The following is a 10,049-nucleotide window of genomic DNA, read 5'->3' on the forward strand; positions in this document are numbered from 1 at the left end:
TCAGCGAGTTCTTAATCATCAGCCTCATCATCATCAGAGGGCATTTGGAAAACGACTTGTTTCTTGTGAGGACTTGGTCGAAGACCTCGTCCAGCAGTGGCCTTTTTCTTCAGCAGTGAGGGACCAGCTGAGGAATTTCGAGTTGCTGAGGAGCTTGCAGATGCTCCTGAGGCAATAGAGAAGCCTTGAGTCCTTTGGCACATGGCGAGATGCACAGGTGCCGAGGATTTTGTCAGAGCAGCTGAAGACTTTGACGGAGGAGCTGAGGACTTTGAAGGAGCAGACTGAGGAATTTGCCGTGAGGGCCTTGAAGAATCTGGCCTTGATGGCATAGCAGAGGAGCTTGGCCGTGAGGGCATTGAAGGTGAAGCACTGGACTTGTGCGCAGGCTTCTTGTGCATTGCCTTCTTTGGCTGACTAGCAGAGGCAGCAGCAGCAGCAGAGTCTGTGTTGAATTTCTTCACTGCTTCCTTTTCTTGCTTTGCCAATTTGACCTTGTGCTTTGCCCATTCATTAGGATAGTCCTCACCGCGCTTGAGGCTGGTGGGATCTGCCAACTGGCCTGGTGCCAATGGAGGTCTTGGGCATGGAGTGTTGAGTGCGAATTTCTTCATGTACTTGGGAGTTACATATCTGTACTCCCTCCATTCTCGTGCCTATCTCATTTCTATCATTTGTATGCGCACTTTGCGTTGATTCTTGTCTACTTTTCTGAATTTGGCTTCATCAGGTGTGAAGTAGTCCTTATATATATCCTCGGGGATTTCAAACGCAGTATTGACCTCAGCCCTCTTTCCTCCCTTCTATGGCCTTTTGTCACCCATTTTCTTCAGCTGAGGAATATGAACAACTGAAGTTTCTGAAGAGGTATGCAACTTTTCTTCGAGGAACGCTGCAAATAAGTTAAGTTGATGAGAACCTAGTGATTCAGCAGCGGACATTTGTACCTATGAACAGAGTATAGTTGCGAGGAATTTGGAGAGGTCATATGCGTTCTCAGAAGGTTTTTCAAAAAGAATAGGTTTTGAGGAATTTGACCAGATGAGTCTCGAGGAATTTCACTAAGCATTCTTTGTCTTAGGTTCCGGAGTTGTATAGATTGAAAATCCACACAACTGAGGAATCTTGAAGAAAATCATGGCTTAGAGAAATGAATCAAGAGCAGATGACATGTGACGTGTTAATGTGTGTGAAGATTTGAAGAATAAACAGTTTTGAAGATTTTCAGGAAAACTTGAGAATCAAAACGAGCAATTAAAAGTAACTTTTAATTACCCGAAGTGAAGAACACGACAAACTGGGAAGTGTAGATGTGAAGTTCGTAAGTTCAGATCTTCCACGCCCTAACTTGGCAGAGGAAGACGGCTACGACGGCGGCGGAGTGAAGAAATCCGCAATCGGCGCGAGTACAACGGTGACAAGGTCGAGGAAGTGAAGCTATTCCTCACCGGCGACGATGAAGTAGCGGCGGTGCTAGGGTTTTGGGAAGCTCGAGCGGGAGAGAGAGAGCGAGTGAGGTGAAAGTGAAGTGAGGAAGAAACAGGGGTATTTATAGAGGGAGTGAAAAACTGTTCAACCGAGGAAATCGGACGAACATGCCCCTGGCCTCTTCTCATTCGCTTGACATGTGTCACACACATACTAAGAGGTGGTGATCGTGTAGGATCGTGGGTGAATAGATAAGTATTTGTCGTGAGAAGCGGAACAGTTCGAGCGGCAATGCCGAAAATTCAGATAAGATAAGGTAAAAGTGTCATTCGCAATTTCTTCAGCTGTCAAGGACACAATGAAGAATTTGAATGAGTTTCAAATAGAACGCATATGAGGAATTTGTGAATAGATTGGGTTGAGTTTAGCATAGAGGGGAAAGGGTCCGATCACATTCACTTAGCAGAAGTAATCAACTTGAGGAATTAGCAATAAGTGAATGTTGTATATATATATATATATATATATATATATATATATATATATATATATATTCAAATGAAGTACAACACCGAAAAGAGCGAAGACAATGCAAAGTTGAAGAATTCGAAAAACTGAGGAATTTCAAAAACAAAGAAAAACTCAAATTGAAGATTTTCAACTTTGGGTGGTGGCGTAACCCACCGTATAAGAAAGCTGATTTCAGACGCCGCGTACAATTGTCATAGGGCTCTGAGAATCAATTTCTTCACACTTAGAGGGTTAGTCTTCATTGATTGAAGAAAAATGTTACTTCGTGTGTTGTGCATCTAAGTCATCAAGTCAGCATAAGTGTTAGGATGTGTGTCCATTTCAGAGAACATTCAAAGATTCTAAGATATTTAGCTCACACCGCAACTTGCTAAATCTCTTCTCATCCAAGGGCTTAGTGAAGATATCGGCCAATTGATCTTCAGTGCTGACGTGATCGATGGAGATGTCGCCCTTCAACACATGATCACGAAGAAAATGATGACGAATCTGGATGTGCTTTGTCTTCGAGTGCTGAACTGGGTTATGAGCAATCTTGATAGCACTCTCATTGTCGCAGTAGAGAGGCACATTCTTCACGTTGACGCCATAGTCCTTGAGTGTTTGCTTCATCCATAGTAATTGAGCACAACACGATCCAGCAGCAATGTACTCATCTTCTGCAGTGGAGAGTGATACGCAGTTCTGTTTCTTCGAGGACCAACAGACCAAAGATCGTCCGAGGAAGTGGCATGTGTCTGATGTTGACTTGCGGTCCACACGGTCGCCAGCATAGTTAGAGTCTGAATAACCAATGAGATCAAATGAAGAGCCCTTGGGATACCATAATCCAAGTGTTGGTGTGTGAGCTAAGTATCGAAGAATATGCTTCACAGCCTTATGGTGTGATTCCTTCGGTGTAGCTTGAAATCGAGCACACATGCAAACACTAAGCATAATATCCGGCCTAGATGCACATAGGTACAATAAGAGCAGTATACCTTTTGATTGAAGTCTTTACCATTTTCATCAGTGCATAGATGGCCATTTGTGGGCATTGGAATTTTGACCCCTTTGCAATCTTGCATGCCGAATTTCCTCATTACGTCCTTGAGGTATTTCTCCTGAGATATGAATATTCCATTGCGCTGTTAACGAATTTGAAGACCTAAAAAGAATTTCAACTCTCCCATCATAGACATTTGATATTCTTCACTCATCATATAGGCAAATTCATCACTATAACATTGGTCAGTACAGCCAAAAATGATATCATCAACATATATTTGGCACACAAACAATTCATCATCATAAGATTTAGTGAAAAGAGTTGGGTCGAGTGAACCGGGTTTGAAGCCTTTCTTCATGAAGAATTCCTTCAAAGTATCATACCACGCCCGAGGGGCTTGCTTGAGGCCATACAGGGCCTTGTTGAGTCTGAAGACTTTGTCGGAATTCTTTGGATCTTCAAAACCTGGGTGTTGAGCAACATATACTTCTTCCTCAAGCTTACCATTGAGGAATGCACTTTTCACATCCATTTGATATAAAGTGATATTATGATGGTTAGCGTAAGCAAGTAATATGCGAATAGCCTCAAGTCTAGCAACAGGTGCAAAAGTTTCATCGAAATCAATACCCTCAACCTGTGTGTAGCCTTGAGCTACAAGTCGTGCCTTATTCCTCACCACAAGGCCATTTTCATCTTGCTTGTTGTGGTAGATCCATTTTGTGTCAATGATGTTGTGCTTGCGAGGACCTGGATGTTTGACCAGTTCCCAGACATTGTTGAGCTCGAACTGATGTAATTCTTCTTGCATAGCTTGAATCCGCTCAGGCTCCAGAAATGCTTCATCTACCTTAGTGGGCTCTGTGATAGAGACAAAAGCAAAGTGCCCAAAAAAGTTAGATAAATGTGAAGCTTTTGAGTGAGTGAGAGGACCTGGTGCATGAATGTCATCGATGATCTTCTCGACTTGCACTTGGTTTGCAATGCGAGGATGAGTGGGTTGTCTTCGAGGAATTTGATATGCATTTTCTTCAGGAGCATTTTCCTTAGCACCATTTTCTTCAGGTGCGCCAGCTTGACATTCATCACGTTCTGGAATGAATTCTTCAGCAGATTCTTTAGTAGGAATGGCATCCTCAGTAGCCTTGAACTTAATAGAATCCTCAGATGCTGGTTCATCTATCACAGAAGGTAGGTGCTCTCTTTGCGAGCCATTAGTTTCATCGAACCGCACATCTACAGTTTCAACAACCTTGTGAAGAACGTTGTTGAAGACTCTGTAGGTGTGCGAGTCCTTTCCATAACCAAGCATGAAACCCTCATGTGCTTTCGGTGCAAATTTAGAATTGTGATGAGGATCTCTAATCCAACATTTAGCACCGAAGACTTTGAAGTAACTTACATTGGGTTTCTTGTCAGTGAGGAGTTCATAGGCAGTCTTCTTGAAGAATTTGTGAAGATATACTCTGTTGATGATGTGGCAAGCGGTATCAATTGCATCAATCCAGAACCGACGAGGTGTTTTGTATTCATCAAGCATAGTGCGAGCCATTTCAGCGAGGGTTCTGTTCTTGTGCTCCACGACGCCATTCTGCTGAGGAGTATAAGGAGCAGATAACTCATGAGTAATACCAAGTTCATCAAGATAGCTATCAAGACCGGAATTCTTGAACTCAGTCCCATTGTCACTTCTGATGTGTTTGATCTTCACACCAAAGTTGGTTGAAGCCCTTGAGGAAAATCGTTTGAAGACTTCCTGCACTTCATGTTTGCAAGTGACGATGTGTACCCATGTGTAACGAGAATAATCATCAACGATAACAAAGCCATAAAAAGATGCATCATTTGTCACAGCAGAATAATGATTAGGACCGAAGAGATCCATGTGAAGCAACTCAAATGGTCGAGTGGTAGTCATGATAGTCTTCGCTGGATGCTTGGCCTTTGTCATCTTCCCAGCTTCACAGGCTCTGCATAAGTGATCCTTGAGGAATTTGACATTCTAAATGCCAATGACATGCTTCTTCTTCGCGAGCGTGTGCAGATTCCTCATGCCAGCATGACCAAGTCGTCGATGCCATAGCCAGCCTTCTGAAGCTTTTGCAAGTAAGCACACGACAGGCTGTGGTCCTATAGAGAAATCGATAATGTACAAGTCTCCTCTCCTAAAGCCTTCGAAGACTTTGGAATTGTCAGCTTCCAAGATCACAACACAACGATACTTGCCAAAGACAACAACCATATCAAGATCACAAAGCATTGAGACAGACACGAGGTTGTATCCTAAGGACTTGACAAGCATGACTTTGTCCATGTGTTTGTCCTTAGAGATCGCAACCTTACCTAGACCCAATACCTGACTTTTGCCTTTGTCAGCGAAGATTATATGCTTCAGATGTGACGGTGATAAGAGAGAATCCATCAATAGATTCTTGTCACCAGTCATGTGATTTGTACATCCACTATCGAGGACCCACTCATTGGCTTTGGGTTGATCATCCTGCAGATGAATTAGTGCAGCTTACAAACTCATATACTTCATCAGTGAAGAATATGACATCAGTATCATCAGGTCAATTTCATCAAGCAATTAGAATAGATAATCAGTATGAGGACATGAGAAATGAAGGTTCATTTCATCATGATTAGCCTGTGTCCTATCAGGCATTGTTCAGGTCTCCAGCAAATTCTTCAGTCGTTTTGAGCACGACTGGAGACCTGGCCCTGCATAAGAGATTAGTTCTTTTTCTTCACCACCCACATCTGGAGGGGTGGCAAAGAATTCATCACTCTGCGAGCACCATATGAGAAAGGTGGCATGGACGCCAGTCCACTTTGTTTCACATAAGAGGGGTTAGGGTAAGCATATGAATAAGCAGAGAAATTCTTCGAGGACTTATGAACATAATGATTTGAAGAATAATGCACATATTCATAGCCCTTAGCTCTACCCTGCGAAACAGAAGGGTTAGCACGATGATGATCATATGAGGATTTTGATCCTTTTGAGGAATTTGATCCATGTGAGGAATTTGGTCCACCTGAGGACTTGGATCCATATGAAGAATTTGGTTCATATGAAGAATTTGATCTGGAGTTCCTTTTCTTCACAGGTGGTGTCATGAGGACATTCACCTGAAGACTTTCAAGGCAACTTTTAGGAACCTAGATTTTCTTCATAGGAGAACCATTCCTGCAATTAGTCCCAATATATCTAGCAAATACTTCACCATTCTGATTTTTGAACAGTTTATAGTTAGAGTCAAATGACTCATCAGAAGAATGAGGAGATTCACATGTAAAGCCAGATAAGTTGGATGGATCAACTGGAGGTCCCTTTGCAGCAACCCATGAGGTTTTGGGATACTGCTCAGGCTTCCAATATGTTAGCATTGAGTTTCCTCTCAAAAGCAATACCCTCTTTCCTAGGGTTTCTGTTGAGGATTTGCTTTTTGAGCACATCACAAAGAGTCTGATGCCCTTTGAGGCTTTTGTACATGCCTGTCATGTACAATTCCTTCATCCCTGCATCATCAGTGATACTTGCATTGTCCTCAGATGAGGAATTAGTGATAGCAGAGACAGGTGAAGAATTTGTAACATTAGAAGCATTTGAACATTCAGGTGAAGAATTAGCAGATTCACGTTCAATGCACTTCATACATGGTGGATCAAATTCTTCCTGAGTAGCGCTGATTTGTTGAGCTAGTAATGAATCATGCTCCTTCTGAAGATCTTCATAACTCACGCTTAGCTTTTCAAGATCTTGCTTTCTTTGAAGAAGTTCAAAAGAAAGCTTCTCGTGATCAGATAAGAGAGTGTTATGATGACCTTGAAGGTCGTCAAACTTGGAATGTAGTCTCTGAAGACTTTCAACCAAAGCTTTTGACTGATCCATTTCTTCACCCAACATATCATCGCTCTTATTTAGCATGTATTGAACTTTTTCCAAAGCTCTTTGTTGTTTAGTGGCAAGGGAAGCAAGTTTGACATAGCTAGGTCCAAATTCATCGCCAGATTCATCATCACTGGACTCGGATAGATAGCATTCGGTTACCTTCGCATTGTTTGCCATGAGGCAGGGTGTAGAGGATGATGATTCTGGTTCGAATGTCATCGCATTGAGAGAGTCCTTGTAATCCTCAAACCAAGGATCATGACGGGTTCGATGACCTTCATAGACCTCAGAGAGACGGTCCCAGATTAGCTTCGCGTGATTGAGGTGCATGACGTTCCTGAACTGATTTCGGGACAGACTAGAGCAGATGACATCTTTCGCTGTGAGGTTGAGTAGCGTGTACTTGCGAATGTCATCAGCCTCCGCCATCTTGCATAGATCGGTAAGACCGATCTCAGTGACGGCCCACAGCTCGCTATCCATAGCCATGAGTCGCTTTTTCATCATGGCCTTCCACCGAGGATATTCATGACTGTCAAAGATGGGACAGGATACGTTCCTCAATCCTGCAGTCGACATAACTAAAATTCTAGGTGGTTAAACCAAAATCACACAGAACAAGGGAGTACCTTGCTCTGATACCAATTGAAAGTGCGTTATATCGACTAGAGGGGGGGGGTGAATAGGCGATTTTTATGAATTCTTCACTGAGGAATTTGCTGGTGAGGAAATTCCTAAATGAAGAATTACTAGCAGCGGAATAAGTACTCAGAAAGGAACATAACAGAACACAAGCATAGTCATCATGATGAAATGAAGACAAGCACAGAGTACAGAAAGCGTAAACACAGGATAACACAAGATGAAGATGGACAGACTGAAGAAATTGAACTGAGGAAATTGAGAAAGTCTTCAGTCAAAGTCTTCAAATAGTTATGAACAGGCACACAACGACATGCATGAGGAAATGAAAGAGTTGAGGAGATAGAACCAGTTAGCTCGGTGAAGACAATGATTTGGTAGACCAGTTCCAACTGCTGTCTCAGTTGTACATCTGGTTGGAGCGGCTGAGTATTTAAACTCGAGGACACACAGTCCCGGACACACAGTCCTCACCGTATTCTCCTTGAGCTAAGGTCACACAGACCTCGCCCAATCACTCGTGGTAAGTCTTCAGGTGACTTCCGAACCTTCACAAACTTGGTCACTCGGCGATCCACAATTCCTCTTGGATGCTCTAGACCTTGACGCCTAACCGTCTAGAAGAAGCACAGTCTTCAAAGGAAACAAGCGTCGGATCCACGCAGGATCAATCTCTTCAGTGATGCTCAATCACTTTGGGTTTGTAGGTGTTGGGGTTTGGGTTTTCCTCACTTGATAATTTTCGCTCAAAGTCCTCGGAGGATGGGTTGCTCTCAATTGACAAGTGTTAGTTTCTCTCGGAGCAGCCAACCAGCTAGTGGTTGAAGGGGGCGGCTATTTATATCCTAGGGAGCAGCTCGACATGATAAGACATAAATGCCCTTGTCTGATATAACTATTAGGTGGGTAGATATTTTGGAACCGCTGGCGCATAGCACAGCAACGGTCGGAATTTTGACTATCAAAATCCTCAGGGCTACCATGTTCCTCACTGTGTAGGCAATTCACACTGGTGAATTCCTAACTCCTTAGTCAGAACAAATTTCTCAGAGGCCAGAAGAACTTCGTCTCTGTCACTGAAGAATATGACTGAACTGTATGAGATTTCCAATGGCTTCACTCGAAGGGATTGGTAGGTGTAGGATTTTGAGTTGAGCATCACTTGGAAATTTTTCCTTAGTATTTCCTCGACCCCTTTAACAGTACGGTGTTTCCTATGACTCAAGAAAGAGAAAATGAAACTATAAAAATAAAAGTCTTCACGCTTCATGTTCCTCGAATGAATACCAAGTCTTCAAGGTCACACCAATTTCTTCACTTTCAAAGTCTTCAAAAATCCAAAGTCTTCAGTCGAAGAACTTCATTTTTAGGGGTCGACTTTCTCTGCAAATATCAAACTCCTCATAGACTTATAGACCTGTGTACACTCACAAACGCATCAGTCCCTTAACCTATAAGTCTTCAATACACCAAAATCACTAAGGGGAACTAGATGCACTTACACAAAAACAGTTACTTAAATTTTGAAAAACCTCCATCGCACTTATAAAAATATTCATTCCGTGTAACTCCACGCAATTTTTTAATAAACGTTTGTACCATTCAAAAAATTGTTCCTGGAATTTAAAAAATGTTCACATATTTCAAAAAATATGATCATACATGTAGTTTAATACTTTGCACCATTTGAAAAATGTTCGTGTCATTTAAGAATGGTCACATGCTTTAAAATATGTTTATGGCTATTTTGAAAAGCTTTTTGCAATTTTTATAATTTTTCTAAAAAATTCTAAATATATTTCGTGACATTCAGATATCAATATGTATTTTTTTCATATTTATTCAAAAACAGATATAACATGCACTTGTAAAAACGTTACTACAATGAAAACAATCTTCATGTAATTTTTAAATTTTGTTTTGTGGCATTAAAACAATGTTTAACATATATTTAAAAATATTTAACATGTATTTGAAAATTTTCATCATATATTTGACAATTGTTCAATGTGTATAAAAAATATTTTAAATGCCTACAAAAAATACAATATGTGTTGGAAAAAGTAGACATGTATTGAAAAAAACGCAGGAAGAAAATCGGTAAAGAAACAAAGAAAACCAAAATCCAAAAGAAAACCTACAGGGAAAACACAGATACAAAGAAAAAGGAAATTCCATATGGAAGCTACTAAAACTGATCTGAATTGGTCATAGATGCTTCCTAAAACCCGCTCCCGAGGAACTCATATTGGGCTGACCCATCTCGCGATCACCTACTGCGAGACGGAGTATATAGCTCTCGTGCTTGAAAAATGGACCAAAATGAACTCATCAAACCTGGCTTGGACCTGGATGCATAACGTCCAAACAAGCAAGATAGAAGAAATTGTTGTTTCCACTATCGTCGAACAGCAAGTCCCGATCTTGGACCACCGTCTTGCCGCCGACATTGATGATGAAAGATACAAAACCACTACCGAACCATAAAATAAGTTATATCGCGGGCACGAACAACAAGCAAGAAAACGAGGACATTGACTTGACGACACCACATCAACCATT

This window comes from Triticum aestivum, chromosome 5B, assembly GCF_018294505.1.
Source record: "Triticum aestivum cultivar Chinese Spring chromosome 5B, IWGSC CS RefSeq v2.1, whole genome shotgun sequence".
Taxonomy (NCBI): Eukaryota; Viridiplantae; Streptophyta; class Magnoliopsida; order Poales; family Poaceae; genus Triticum; species Triticum aestivum.